This window comes from Hetaerina americana, unplaced genomic scaffold (genome assembly GCF_022747635.1).
Source record: "Hetaerina americana unplaced genomic scaffold, ioHetAmer1.1.p SCAF_61, whole genome shotgun sequence".
In the NCBI taxonomy this organism is placed as follows: domain Eukaryota; kingdom Metazoa; phylum Arthropoda; class Insecta; order Odonata; family Calopterygidae; genus Hetaerina; species Hetaerina americana.
Window position 1 is genome coordinate 915,547 of NW_027287217.1, and position 16,488 is coordinate 932,034.

The window sequence follows — 16,488 nt, forward strand, 5'->3', positions numbered from 1 at the left end:
CATATCTCAGACTGCTCAGATGCGTGTGGCGAATGGAGAGTTGGTATGGGCAGCGTTAGGAAGAGGGATAAGACCAGGGTGTCCATCATTATCATCCGTGCTTTGACATGTGTATACGGAGGAAATGTTTAAAGAGGCAACAGGAATAATTGGAGGAAATTTGGAGAATTGGCCAGGTTTGCGGATGATCAAGCTTTAATTTGTCAGTCAGCCAAGGGGTAAAATTCAATGCTGAGCGTATTGGAAAGTCATTGTGATAGGTATGGGGCATGGGATAAATGTCAATAAAACAAAGGTTATGCAGTTTTTCAGTAAGAAAAAGGCTAAGTTAAACGTTCAATGGGTGGAAAAAACTAGAGCAGGTGTACTATCCGGATAATGAGATGAGTAAGAGTGGTTATTAGGTGAGGCGTCCGACAGCTTAGGTCACTTGCGCCATTAGGGATAGGTGGGTTATTTGCTAAGGCAAGATGTTAATGAGTGATGGGTAGAGATAAGTCGCGTCTTCATTGGCATACTACGAGATAGCGGTAGTTGTTTAAAAAATATCACTGAATTAGAAAGCATGCGATTTATAAAGAATATGTTTCAAGTTTGAAGACGCCACGTTGTTTGGTATTTGTTTGCAGCCATCAATAGTGAGCGTTTTCAGTGAATTTGTGAAAATGGAGAAAATTAGTCATCGTTCTGTGATACAATACGTCTATTTGAAAGGCCTCAGCCCAACCAATATAAAAGTTGAATTGAATTCTACTCTGGGTGAGTCTGCTCTTTCTTTTACAGCAGTAAAATATTAGTTAGCAGATTTTACACGAGGCCGTACGAGCTGTCAAGACGAGCATCACATTGGTCGATCAAATGAAGTGACTACTCCAGAAACGGTGAAGAAAATCCACAAAGTGATACTGGAAGATCGTTGACTGAAAACGCGCGAGATAGCAGACATACTAGGCATTTCAAAAAGTGCTGTGCATCGCATATTAACTGAAAATTTGGACATGAGAAAGCTGTGTGCAAGATGGTTTTCGCATTTGCTGACACTCGAGCGAAACTAGTGTCGTGTAGATGTTTCAATTGAGTGTATAGCAAAGTTAAATCAACAGAGCAGAATTTTTGCGCCATTTCATAACCAGGGATGAAACATGGGTCTATTACTTCACACTCAAGACAAAAGAACAATCAAAACAATCGATTCAAAAGGGAGAACCGGCTCCAAAGAAGGCGAAGACCGTTTTATCTTCAGGTAAAGTCATGGCGTCGGTTTTTTTGGGATGCACGTGGAATAATTTTCATTGACTATCTTGAAAAAGGAAAAACCATGAACGGCAAGGATTATGCGAACTTATTGCAACGTTTGAGTGAAGAAATCAAGCAAAAGCGGCCGCATTTGGCTAAGAAGAAAGTGTTGTTTAATCAAGACAATGCACCAGCTCACATAATAACGATAGGCGCAAGAGAGGCACGCAGTTTGACGTCCCATCCGACGGACGGCGTCCCCTTGAGATGGACTCCAAGGAGGGATCGGAGTATCACTGATAAATTTTGTCATCACCGAGATTATAACTCTCGCTTTCAGAGCAGGAAACCTAGTAAATAACATAGCCACCACACCAACCCGTTTCCAAAGATACCCAATAGTCACCATCCACGTTGGCAGCAGAGATGGATCAGGTCCTCACCAATCCATTGGGTAATATTTGTGCTTTAAAAAACAAAACATTGAATTCGATCGGAATGGTGCGGTGGTTAACGTACTGGCTTCCCATCTATGGTTCGAATCCCGGCGTCGGCAGATATCATCCGGTGATATCCCAATCCCTATTTGAGGTGCTTTGTGGAGAGCACTTTGAGTGAGTACGTCGTCCGTCGGATGGGACATTAAACTGCGGACCCCGTGGCGCCTTTTTTTTAAGAGTAGGCTAATGCAGACGCCGGGTTTCTCTCCACCCTTCATTCTTTCCTGTCCATCCCTAATGGCGTAAATGACCTCAGCTGTCGGTCGCTTCCCCTAAAAAGTACTACAAAATTTTTAATTAATATTACATATATACTCTACTTTAAAGTGGATTACTTTAAAGTGGCTCTACTTTAAAATGGCTCTACTTAAAAGTGGCTCTACTCTCAAGTGGCTCTACTTTAAAGTGGACTAAACGTTTGAAACGATTTGAAAAGTGGACTCTATTAAATTGGCTCTACTTAAAGTGGATTACTCTATCTAAATTAGTTTAATTACTTTCAAACTATACATGTTTTGAGATTGTTTCTGCAGGAAAAAAGTTCATAAAAATTAACTATTGTCGATCATGCGTATATAAAAGAGGTTTTTCTAGCTCGAGAAATCAAACCTATTGGAATTTTGGATGGGGATGTACGCAAGCGTATCCCGGGGGTTTGAAACTGGGACCTCTTCTCTTTGTCCAAACCCTCTACCGGCTGCCAAACTATCCGCCAAGTAACCGCCAGTGGAGTAGGTAAGGGGTAATCGGACAGTGTCCTGGATAATGAGTAATACAATGATGAAGATATTAAATTGAGATTTTCCTTTGAATGGAGACGCATACGTGAAGAAGATTGAATTGATACAAGGAACTCTATTGAGTAAGGACGTACAGAGAACATTATGACATGGTTGTATTCCTTAGAATCATACGAGTTGTTTCTCAACATAATTGATAAGGCTCAAACTTCTACTGTTCTAATTGGAGTCTAATATTACGAGGGTCATCCGGAAAGTAGTACCCGTTCGTGAAATAAAGACAAAAGTAAATATTAACAAACATAAAAAATTTTATTTGAAAGAGGATACTTTAAACTACTTCTCAACATAATCTCCAAGCAAATTAAGGCATTTGTCATAACGTGTGACAAGTTTCTGTATTCCTGCTGCATAGTCCTTCGCCGCCAGCTCATTGAGATACGCGAGGGACCCATCTTGCACAAATTTTTGCATAATGCAGATGGTGTTTAACAATTTCATGAACAATTGTTCGAGAAACATTGGGAAAATGCTCACAGATGTCATCAATTGTGACGCGCCGATCGTTCCTCACGAATTCGTCAACTGAGCTCACCAGTTGGTCTGTAATGACAGACGGTCTCCCCGAACGCTCATCGTCGTGTGTGTTCCCCCTCCCCATGTTGAAGTTGCGACACCACCGCCGAACAGACGACTCGTCCATTACATTGTCTCCATACACCTCCTTTAATTGGCGATGAATATCACATGGGCGAACGTTTCTTGCATTGAGGAATTTAATCACTGCCCTCACTTCACAACTGGCGGCGTTCTCAATTTTTTTAAACATTGTAAACAATCACAGAAACAACACAGGCAATGCTAGCGTCACGCAACTTGGCTCAGAGAAGGCAGACAAGCCACTGAAGCTATCTGACCTCGTCCAGCGGCTACTCGCGTCGTCAGCACTTCATGCGGCACGAACGGGTACTACTTTCCGGATGACCCTCGTATAATTGGTATTATATCGGTTAAGGTAGGTTTCGGATGGACACAATAGACAAAGTGGCAGAAGGACAATTCCATTACCTCTCCGAGCAAAACACAACCTGACAGCCCGACACTTCAATAAGCCTCTCTTCAATTCCGCTTACTTCCTATCTTCCTTCATTCCGTTCAATATACCTATCCTATTCCTACCCCTTCCTCGTTTGACCAACATTCTCCCCTCTATCACTGTCTTCAACATCCCATTGCCAATCAATATGCTTTGCATCAATTTTTTCTGTCTCTTTAGGATTTCTCCCAGCAATCCACTCTCCTCGCACACCCTAGCCAGTACCTCCTCATGTGTTTTTCTTTCGGTTCACTTCAACTTCTCAATCCTTCTCCACACCCAAATTTCAAAAGCCTCCAAATCTACGTTTAATATCTTGCTTCAATGACAATGTTGCCGTACAAAATCAAGTTCCGTATAAAAGTTTTGACGAGCCGTTTCTTAACCTCCTTACTCAACATTTCCGTAATGAATTCCCTCATCCTTGTTAAAGCGTCTTTCCCTGACGCAATTCTTCTTCTAATGCTCCTATTACTTTGACCATTAGCAAATCAGCGAATGACTCCGTTTAAGCCACTCCCGCGGAAATTCCAGCAGTTATCTGAATCTTCCGTAAGCCACACATTCCTTGCATTCTCTCCTATTCACACATTCATACAGCAAAATCCCCGTTAACCAGAACTATTTTAACCAAAATGGCCGGTCGATTTGAAAACCCGTTATTTTGTATAATTTTCGGGATAAAAAATGTTTCATCGTAATGAAAAAGGTTTAGTAATAATATTAATAATAAAATATACTGTTCAGTATACATGTATAGTACATTTTAACTTTTTTCGCACTTCTTCCGCATCTGAATATATTCGAAGATTGTTTCAGACTTGCTCTGCTGTTCCAGGAGCTTCGAATATTCCTAGCCTTGGGAATCCTTCATCCAAATAAAGCAGGAATTCAAAACCTAGAATGCTTAAAATAGAATGCAATAATAGTTCAGTCAATCGGCGTTCTCTTTATCTCTCCAGCGTGTTCTTCATTCAGCTGGGTTCGCGACCGTAAGTCACGACCATCGGAACCAGAGGAGGAAGCTGAAACTTTTTTTGATCAATTCTAACACATAAAATATGATTCAACGGTTCATCTTGGCTCATCATACGTTTTTCGTTTGATTTCCATCCTTAATTTAGTTACGATTATTATTAATCGATACTTTTTCGATATTAGGAGTAAACAGCAAGAATCTATTATTTCTTTTGATTTTTCCTCGAGGCGACCTTCCCTCCTCACATCTTCCACGCGAAATCATATTTTCTTATTGATAAAACCATTTTGTGTACTCATTTATAAGTATATCTCCGAATAATTAAGCAGGGAGCAAAAAGAAAGGTGGTGTTTCCCCGAAAATCTCGCAAGAAAAAAGTGGCGGAATCATTTAAAAGTTAACACCCAGCATATTCTGTGGAGTAAAGTTATATTTTTCATGGGGGAGGTACACAATTCGCCAAAAATCAATGCCTCTGATGAAGAGCCCAATTTCTTCTACAATAGAACCAAGTTTTTAAATTTTTCATATGAAAATTTGGCAATTATTTGACATAAAAGAAACAATATGCACTTTCTGACACTAATGAAATGGCCCTGCAAATGCTTAGACTAGAGTTTTTGAAGACTAATGACAAATTTTATGTAGACCCCCACCTTTTTTTTAGAGGGAACTGGCAAATATAGAAAAAAATTAGAATATGGGATGACTGCTAGGTAAATAATTCGCAATATGACTGAGGATATCGATGCACAGTAAATTTTGGAAAATATTTTTAGGGGTAACTTAGCGGTAACTTTTTCATCTTGGAAGAAGTTATATTAGTAAAAAAAGCTCTACGATTTCACAATTTATAATATAATAATAGGCAGATCCAGCATAATATCAATGGTAAAGTAGTTAGAATAATAATTAAAGTGTATATTAGTGCAAATAATAATGTAATGTTGAATAATTGTTGAAATTACAGATATTTTTTAAAAATTTAAATCGTCGAAGACGTGAAATTTATTTAAGAAACGGTCATAGCTTATACATTACTTAGTTTGATAAATTATACATTACTTAGTTCAGTTTGATAAATACATTACGCTAACGAAATAATATCTTTCAAAATTAAAAAAAGTCTTCTAATATTATTGCGTATGGAACATTAATTGGCTCGAGGTTTAACTCGCATTGCAGCGAGCGTGTTCAGGAGCGAAGGTCATTAGTACCCTGCAAAACCTTAAAGAGCCACTGCATGAATGGATTGCACAAGGGTACACCAAGAGATAATCAAAATGGAGGGTTGGCGGAGAGCTTACGTCGAATCTACCATGGAAGTGATTCATTCCCTCTGAGGCTGAGACAAAGGGATTAAAGAAATACTTGAAATGCCCTTTGTACATTGTAGTGTAAGACAATTAGTTATCAAAGGCTCGAGCGGAATATCACATTTTGAAATGACTTGAGCCATACTTAGTGGCGTCAGCAATATTTGCCACTGATAGCTTCTCTCGTGAAGTTCTGTCCAACATTAATTAAGTTATAGTTATCTCATCCATTTTAGATCAATAGCCGGGTGAAGAGATAATCGCTGGTATCAAATTGGAATAAATGTAGTTCAAAATGCTATTTTCAATGCAGAATCATTCTCAAGAAGGAAGAAAATTAAAAAACCTTTACTTTTCTGATATACTGTAATGTTGGAAATTTTCTTGGAACGCTACTGCGATGTAAATAAAATTAAAACAAACAATATTTTTTATGTGACTCAGGCAAATTTCAGTTGAAATTACCTAGCAGATAAGACTACGAAATATGCAGCGCCTAAATCCAACTAGGCCTAAACCATTTAGAACCAAATGTGACTTGATATCAATATAATATTAAGTTTCCCGTTGGAAGAGATGAGGAATAAATTGATTGTCAAATTATTTTTATAAAAACTCCCTCAACATTCCTAAATCGGGATATCAAGTGAAAAATTACCAGTTATTAGGATGATTTTGTGCCAAACATTATGCCTAACGTGAGACCTTCCTTAACAGATTGAAGGCACGGAAAATGTGGAAATATATAGTAAAAACCTGTAAAATTAGGAAAGGGGCCATAACTTTGAAAGAAAAGGGAGAACAAATGGCAGCTCAGAACGTGTACTCCACTCCACCCATTTGATGTGTAATGATAGTGTAACTTTGTTATTCCAAGCTAATCACGCATGGAGATAAAATGGTCCAATTGTGGAGAATTGCGATTAACATAGGTGAGATAGTGTGAGGAATGAATGGGTTATGAAAGAATGTGAATTTCCAGGGACTTTAAAAGAATCAAGATGTTATGACGAATTACCGGACATTACCTCAAAAGCACGAATTGTCACACAGTTCACGAGGCCAAAGGCTATTCTAAACACAAAGATGTTTTCCGTTGACAAATTCCAAGAACTGTAGGCAACACCGGGGACAGATATTTTAGCAGAGTCATCCGTAGATGTGCACCGAAATGCAGGGATTTCACGGCGTACAAATAATTTGCATTGACCGGGATACGAAGCTGATTTTAGGGGACCGGGACTAGATTTTAACCTCAAAGTCTTTGAGATGGGAGCTAGTGTGATTAAAAATGATGAGAAACGAAAGAAATATTTGAGGATAGGGTCGATAGCATGGAAGAAATTAGTTTTAGATAGTTGAGTTTCGCGAAATAATTTGTGGTGATAAATTAACTTTAAGTTTGCATTGCTAATGTTGAGTCGCCCCCTGCCACGCACCCTATAAATGACTCACGGGGAATCGTGTTGGTACAAGTAAACGATTTTTCGACCTTGCCTACCATCGAAAGATAACGATGTTAAATATACCAGATCTTGCCAGAGCAGGTTTCCGCTAGAAAATTCCATTGCTGCATTTTTATCGAATCCTCGATAAAAAAAGAACTGGAGTGACTCTGAGAAATGCGTGGGCTGGATGGATTGATTGATCGATCAGCGAGGGAGGAAATTGTGTAATTGTGCGGGGAAGGAATTAACGATCCGTCTCCAAGCTGTCACATTGGCAAGCAAACTCTTGAGAGATCTCCAGTGAGTGCGAAAAATGGTTAAAAACTTTGATCCCTCCTGATGAACACTTACCTAAGCCCACCCTCCGCGTATTCATCCGGACGGACATTGGCCGTCCGTTTTGCAACGGGAGGGCTTTTTCACGTCTCGCTCATCTACGGACACTTGTCCTCCTGTCCCCTCCCCCATGGTGTCCCTCTCTGTCTATCTTTCCCCTTTGGACCCTCCCCTGAGGGCCAGCCGAGATAGCTGAAATCGCATCCTCCCGCACTAGATGCTGTCGCTTTTTTCTCCCTCTCGAAATTATCCCCAGATGTTTGGAGTGCACTGAATCCCCTCTCACCCCTTCTGTCGTTTATCAGCGTTGTAATCCGCCTAGAATTGCTCAAACAGGTGTAGACATGCATGGGTTCATATTCCACTGCAGGAGATAATCCCAGATTTATTATTATCCCCTCCCCTCCCCCTTTGGATGGATTGTTTTTGGCAGATAATCGCGTGTAGGAGCTCATGTACGATATATTTGCTTTTTTCGCACTCGGCGTTTCTCCAATAAATTATGTCATGATATCTCGGATGAATTGGTGGGAAATTGTTGAACCCTTTTCTCTCATTTGGAGTGGAGAAAGGGTTCGGATTCCAGGAGAAAATTATATTAAACGGAGAGGCGTTGCCTCGAAGTTCACAATACCATGGAACAAATTCACTCTCGGAACTCAAACCAACAAAATATATTTGCGAAGAGTAGGTGCTCACAATATGACAGGGACAAAACTGCCACCAATTGAACTCAAACGGTTCTGACTTGTGAACTCATCCTAATATATTCAACAGATTCAGGCGAGATGTAGGGGAAGTTCGTCATCATGAGTAAAACAGTTTTGCACTTTTCCACAGATGCACAACCCTGCCTTACACCTCTTCCTAACACTGCCCAACCGGACTCTCCGTTCCCCACTCGAACCTGAGCAGTCTGAGACACGTACAGGTTGCTGATTAGCCTCCTTTCCCTCCAATCTATTCCTACTCTCTGCAATATACTCAAGAGTTTTCCCCAATTCACTCAATCAAACGCCTTTTCGAAATCTACGAAACAGGCAAATACTCCCTGATTGCATTATATATTTCTCTCTATTAGAGATCTCATCACTGCAATGGCATCACGTGTACCTCTCCCCTTTCTAAACCCAAACTGATCATCCCCTAAGTAATCATTTGCCCTACTCTCTATCCTTTTGTTTAGGATCCTGAGAACAACTTTAGCTGCTTGGAAAATCAAATATATTGCTCTGCTGTCCTCACATGATATAGCCTTTACCTTTTTTTGAATAGGAACAATTTATATATACCCTTTAAATTTAAACTAATGTAATAAAAAGAAATAGTTTTTGTGTTCATTTAAGTTCGTTTTTTCAACCAGTGGGATTTTTTTTGTTTATAATAATCTCTTCTTGTTCGCATTAATCTTTAAGTATTTCCCGAAGATGGTAAAAGCAATTTGCCCCAACACATATTTTAAACGAGAGAGACACGATAAAATCCACAAGTCCTTCGCCCGACTGCCTCCCCTATTCCCTCTCATTCCTTGCCCTGCAGTCCCTTTAGGTGTAAATACTGCCATCTATTTTCCTTCTTAGATTCTTCTACCACGCAAATCTCAAGGGCCACGTACGTGTCGAACAATATATATAATACCATTCTTGTAACTTCTGCCTCTCTTTTTTCATCGGCGAATACACCCTCTCCATCCGTGTAAAAAATTACTGCTGCTCCATACAATCTCCCGAGATTTGCTTTACCGTCTATTTTGAAATTCCTGGGCTAAACCAATGAACTAACAACCATTCTCTCCTCACCACAACCGAGAAAACCCTCCACCTCTCTCCTTGTAACTCTCTCTCCATCTTATACCGACTCCCTTTCATCTTTATCCCGAGACGCCATTCTTATTCGTTCGGAAAAGGTCATGCTCCGCTGAAACATTGCGTTTTGGTATTTTGGTTTAATTTATGCAATTGTATAATTAAAATTCTCCAGATCTTCTTTCTTTCTAATCGGATTTTCCTCTTCTTAAATAAAAATTTCGATTTACTATCGTTATTTTTTTCTACCGTCTGCGCATAATGTAATGGTATCTCAAGGTTCTGTAAGATGTTTCAACTTTTTCTAGTAGCGTCTAAGCCGCATTGCTTCTTGCAGTATCTTCATCCATTCTTCCCAAGCTTTTCGGCTGATTTCGTTTCTCGGCCGTCTAGAACACATATGCTTTTTCTCAGTCTTTGAATTTTTGCACTTTCCTCTCTTATTTTTGGTCCAATAACTCGTCTGTGATCCATCAAGTCCTTCTCACATGTTTTCTACAGTGCTTATATATTTCTTCGCGGCTACTACAGGTGTATACATTTGCACAGGTCCTTACTTCATTCCCTTCGATCTTTCTTCTATCAGTTATGTGTTGATTTTTTTCAATTTCATTTTCTAACTTCCGTTTGGAAAAATTTTTCCTTGGCACTGGTTCCCAATCTTTTAATTACTATCTAGCTTTCATTCTCCCTCGTCGGGTTTTTGAGTTCAAGCTGTCACTTTATTGGCCCTAACTAAAGCCTGCTGCCGATTTCTCTCATCAAATAACTTTTTGCGGTCCTTTATTTGATGAGTAAATCTCTCTTTCAGGAGTGTGTATTCAGTTTGGGGTCTGATTACATATCCTTTGGTGTTTCCGTTTCGTGTTGTCTTTGATACCATGCGCAAAATGGCATATTATATCTAAACGCGATCATGGTTACTGCTCAATCTAGGAAACATTAAAATTTCAAAGTTAAAAAATCATTCCCCGGGACTCGAACCCGGTCAAAGCAGTCATCTCGGCGTACATAATGCTCTCGTCAAGGGAATTAGTTCGCATTCCACGCGCACAGCCGGGACGACATGACGTACGACCATTTGCTATGACATCATACGTCCAAGCAATTCACAGTGTACGCCTTTGGTAACTCATACGTTAAAATTCACTTGGCCAGGAACAGAGGAATCCGCGTTCGAATCCCGGCCAAAGTGAATAATTTTTACACTTTGAAATTTCTGCAAATTACTGCATGAATGCCTAAATTTGACTCAGATATCGTTCAGTATTATGAGTCCTCAGTGACCATACCATTCGGCTTTCAAGAGAAAGCCAATAAAATATATAAAAAATTTAAAAAACAAAAATAATTCCATACCATTTGCCTAGTGAAACACTTTGGCAAACTTTCGACCTAGTAATACCAAGGCCCCATTAGAAGGCCGTCTTGTTTGGTTTAGGTAGGAGAAAATCATAAGCCCAAATCAGGACCTAAGCCTAAGTCAGGGAGATTTCGAGATTAGTCTTGAGGCGTATCGAGGCAAGTATGGAAGAGTTGGCAGCCTTATCTTCAATCCGCATATCGCTCTACGAAATGAAAGAGCGTTATATAATGATCCATCAAGGTGGACCCACATCATCGGCGAAGACGTGGACCGTAGAAGTCCTTGAGGTTCTACGTCCAATTAAATTTTCAGATGGAATCCAGAAGAGATTAAATTAACAAAACGCACTTTTGAAAAGGGTATGCCGATTCGTGAGTGTACATCCATTTAAAGCCAACTGGGGTATGGGAAATACGGTCTATGTGTGTCAACACGTATTTCGTGTGTTCATGGGAAATAGATTCCGCTCTGATTAGATCGACGATAATAGACTCCGAACTAAACTCGCCAGCGTTGACATCGAGATAAATAATGGTGGACCGGAAAGGTAAATAGGACGTGATTTTTCATTCTGGAAAAAAACTACTTGATCTCAATTTAAGAAGACATTCTGGGATATTTTTCGGACAAGGGGAGGAGGGTGAAGAATCCTAGAGAACCCCTTGGCACTGCGATAGGAGGAGACATGGGCGTAATTTAGCGTTACCCTCAGGGAACAAACTGAGTAGAGATGTGGCTTTTTTCCCTAGTCTCTCTCTCTTTCTCAGGCAGATTGAAACAAATTATAGAGTTGATTTTAGTCTTATTTCCCCAATATTTTTGGAGCAACATTTCTTTTCAATGAGAAATTTATAAATCCGATTGAATTCCTGGATTTTTTACTTCCTGGGACAATTTGTATAAGTCAAACAGAGTTTAGATTGCAGAATTTTATCTCTCATTGTCAGAGAGGGAGAGAGAGAGATGCTTAGTTGATTCGAATGTTTCAATTCTGAATTTTGTTTCTTGAAACTTCGAATGTTAGCCAAATAAGGAATCCCTCTCGGGGGCCGTTGCGTCTCTGGCCTCCTTAATGTTAAGGTCCGAGATCACTGACCTATCGTCGATCCTCAATCGTTATGCCAAAAATCAAATTACTGCTATCACAGAAGGATGAAGAATAAAAAATGGATGGACAGAGTAACAAATGAATAAGTACGAGGGTAGGCTGCAAAGTAATGCACACATGCTTGTAGACCACAAACAAAAACAAATGGCAAGATCGGGATAAAAGTTCATTAAAGTACAGTTCTTAAGTTTCAAATCATGTATTTATTTTTCAACATAGTCACTGTTAAGGCTTAACACATTTCTCCCCACGTGTAAAAAGGTTTTTCATTCCGCCACTGAAAAACTCTACCAACTTTTCTCGAATCCAGGACTTGACAGCGGCCTTCACCTCATCATCCGAGGTGTAACGATTACCCTTGAGGTGTCTCTTGAGTTAAGGAAAAAAATAAAAATCGCAAGGCACATAATCGGGGGAATAAGGAGGGTGTGGTATCGCTTGAAATTTCAGGTTTCGCAGAGCCTCTCCAGTTGCGCGCGAGGTCTGTGGACGGGCGTTGTCATGCTGCAAGATTATTGGCGCCAGGCTGCCTTTAGCACGACAAACTCGACGTCGGAGGTGTTTTAGGGTCTGTATATACTGAGAAGAATTTACCGTTGCCCCTCATTCTAGACAATCGGTCACATAAACTCGGTGAGCATCCCAAAACACAGTCAAAAGAAGTTTTTTGCGGATGGTTGTCTTTTGAACTTTATCGCCTGAGGAGAAGACGAAATTTTTCTACCCATCGATTTACAGTATACCTATCAACAGCATCGTCACCATGAACAGTCTTTAAACGACAATGAATCTCAGTAGGGGTCACTTTTTCAGCTGTTAAAAATTAGATAGCAGCACGCTGTTTAACTCACGTTGACATACAGGCACTAGAACACGTCTCCATACTTACGCTTATCGGAATACACTGGATGAATGAAACGACCTCAAACATGCGCCTGCATATTGAGGGAGAATGTTACTTCCACATTCCACCACGAGTGCTTCTGAAGGTTTTTAAAATTTTGTTTGTGGTCTACAAGCATGTGTGCATTAGTTTTCAGCCTACCCTCGTACTTCATAGAGTGAAAGTAAAGAGAGAAAATTGATTAGAAATATCCTGTGGCACGATAGTTAACTACTACTAGTGGCAAATGCCAGTACCAGAATAAGGAAGTGATCCAGGAAAATTTAAATGTAGTCTTCTCTCTATGGAATTGATATGTGATGGTGAATCAACAGAAAATACTGGAGGCAATAGAGATGTGGTGAGATAAAAGAGTGATGAAAATAAAATGGATAGACAGAATAACAGTTTAAGAGAACTTTGATTAGCTGGTGAAGAGAGAAACTTGTACAGTACGCTTACAAGAATAAGTGGGAATTTAAATGGACGTACCCTGTGACACAACTGTTTACTAAAGGCCATAATTTAAAGAAACATGTATTAGTATCTTCATCGTACTAAGGTTGGAGAGATCTTATCAATTAAAATTAAGAGATTAAACGTAGATCAGACAGATTTAAGATGTCATTTTTTTGAGTTGAATACTAATATATCTATATATAATGTTAAAGACTATGGTAGAGCTGAGAACGCTGGGCAAACGAGGAAGTGGTAGGAATTTGATAGACATGTTGGACGGCGAAGTATGCGGAATTAAAGAGGTGCTTACTTTAGTGCCCGATTTCAGGTTGTGCTTTTTGTAAGTAGAAGCAAGTTAATGCATTTTTGTACAATTGGTTAGGCTGTGTCCATCCAAAACCTACCCTAACTGGTAGAATACCAATACTAATGATCAACTATCTGTACACTGCCTCACAAGCCGTCACAAGGACGTGTGGCGCGAGGTTTTAGGTCACCAACCGTTCTACTTCTACTCCACTACTTCCACATACACATGGAACCCATTGGTTCGCCGGAAGGACACGGGGAAGGGTGCAAACGAACACAATTCATGTCAACATCCATTATACTCATTAAAATTGCTATGCTGTTGGTAGCAACTCCTCCACTGTCTATACTAAGAAGGCAAATATGGAAATCTATTAAAAAGGGTAGCCTCTCATGCAGCGCAGTCACTAATGTAGTCGATAATTATGGCGTGGCACTGGATTGCATACTCTCTTAACATTTTCATTAATCAATTTAAATCCTCTTTTCTGCCCTCTCTTCATAATTGTGGATACATCTTTTACTATCCTCTTTCTTTACCCAAAATAGTGGAATTATCTTCTGTTTTGAGGGAATGGTAACCTCTCAGAATCATATTTTCCCATAGAGGGGACAATTCCTTTCCCTGAGCCGGTTATGGTTTCCCAGGAAGATCTGGTACCCGAAAAATTACATAGCTTGGATGTAGCTGAGGGTGCCCAGAGAGGCTTGCCCGAGAATCAAACCTTGCCCTCCGGTCAGTAGTCCAACGCTCCATCCCTGGACTACCGCAACTCACTATTATATACATATAAATATACATAAATATATATACATATACTATATATGTATGTGTATGTATATATATACTGACAAAGGTAATTAGCGCGCCGCGAATATTTCTTCGATGTATGTACGTTTGTGTGCCTATACTTAAAGTGAGTTGAAACGTGTTCGTAGACAGAAAGGAATCATACACAATCAGCGACGCTCAGTTAAGGACCTAAAAATGAGTATGTATGAAAGTATTTTTCGATATTTATGGCTCATCATTTTCCCGCAAAGTACATCTTCGTCGACTTAATCTATTTTTCTTCACGTAGGCATTGTCGCTTATCCCTCCTTACGAGCGAAATCACTTCCCCCACACCTCCACAACGTTCCAAGGCCAGGAAGGCGTAGGCGGTGGCGGATGAGCTGAGGTTCCTTTGTAACGTCTCTATTTATCTCCATCCTCACCTCCACTTAAGCGACGGCTATCCTTATCAGCGCCCCTTCCCCTTAATCTCCCCACTCCTTCGTTTCCATCCTGGACCGCAGTCGATTGGGTTGCTCCACGCAGAATAATGACAATGGCGCAAATGAAGTGTGGACTCAGATGGAATCAATTTATTTTTTCATAGTTTCGGCCGGTTATTACGGCACCTGGTTTTCGACCTCCCTTCGCTTCCAGGAAACTCCCTTCCCCTCCTCTTTCGACTCACTCGATTGGAATGTGAAAGCCACCTGAGGGGATTCATCATAGCACGAGATTAATAATTATTTCGAACGACGATGACATACTGCCCCGTACTACAGATCGGATAGTTTTGATAGGCATGCCAAAGTGGTCATTGTTCTCGATGGATACTTCTCACACCTTGAGGGAAATAATAGATATTCGGACGGTACTTAAGAACTATTGCCAATCGTCGTGAACTACTAGTTGTTCTCCTTCGAAACAGAGACGCTTTTTACTCAATCTAACCTTTTATCCAATTCTGTTTTAGTTCCTCATGCTTTCTGAATCCGTTGATGCCGTCCAAAATGTCCATTCCTTTGCTTTCCCTACCCAACGACAACAGGATATACCTCTGTGACCATATACCTCTAACCCACTTACCCCTTATTTATTTCTTTTATCATGGCGTGGCATAGTTTTGTAAAGCTCAGAAACTTGGCCGTTCAGGCTAATACGTCAGCGTGGACTGAAGGTTTTTGAGATGTAGATGCGGAGGAGAATGGTAAAAGTAAAATACGCGGAAAGGAAACCAAACGACGTCTTACTAGTCATGACGGGAGAGGAAAAAGGGATATTTTGGGAGAATTCCAACGGAGACAAGAAAAGTGGACACGGGGTGTTTTGTTTGGCGATGGAATGCTGAATTGTGAAAGTGGGGAGAATTGTATTTCTTCACACGCATTCTTTCTAACATTCATTCGTTTTAAACCTCTCTGTCCGGTCTATTATACTCATCCTCACCCATATCTCATATTATCCTATCTAATCTCATTCTCTATCCTCAAAGTTCAGGATTAGGGAACATAAAAGTCTAAGTACCTCGACACAGTCTGTAATAATCTCATCATTATGCATTCATTTAGTGTCTTGATCATCAATTCCTTTCCTTCTTGTGGAAGGTTAGTTTTCTGACGGAAATTTTCTAATTCCACTGGCCAAATAATTAATTCTCTTTTGGGTTAAACTGAAGTTTTACTGTAAACATAAGTTTTGTATCGCCTGATTATTTTTTGCAAACGTTCAAACTTCATTATCAAAGAGTTATAATCACAAATGAGTTCGCAGCCTATGACTTATTAAAAAACCGGGTAATCTAGGAAGAAAAAACTTTGAAAATATATAACCTAATGTTCCTTAGTCCTCTCTTGATATCATTCATATCAATAGGTAACGAAATTGAGACGTTAACGTTAAAAATATAGCAATTTGCGATTCGATTTTATAATTATTCTAAGTTTGCAATCGCTGTCAAAGTCAGGTTTGATACAGAACATGGGTGAAGAGACGGAAAGGAATATTGATCGAAAAATCATCATTATTCCGATAATGTGACAGGCCGGTTCCTTATAGGAGTGTATGGGAATCGTGGATATAATTCTTCATTTAAAGCTTTTTCTAATTTACTGTTCATAAAATGTATCTGCAAT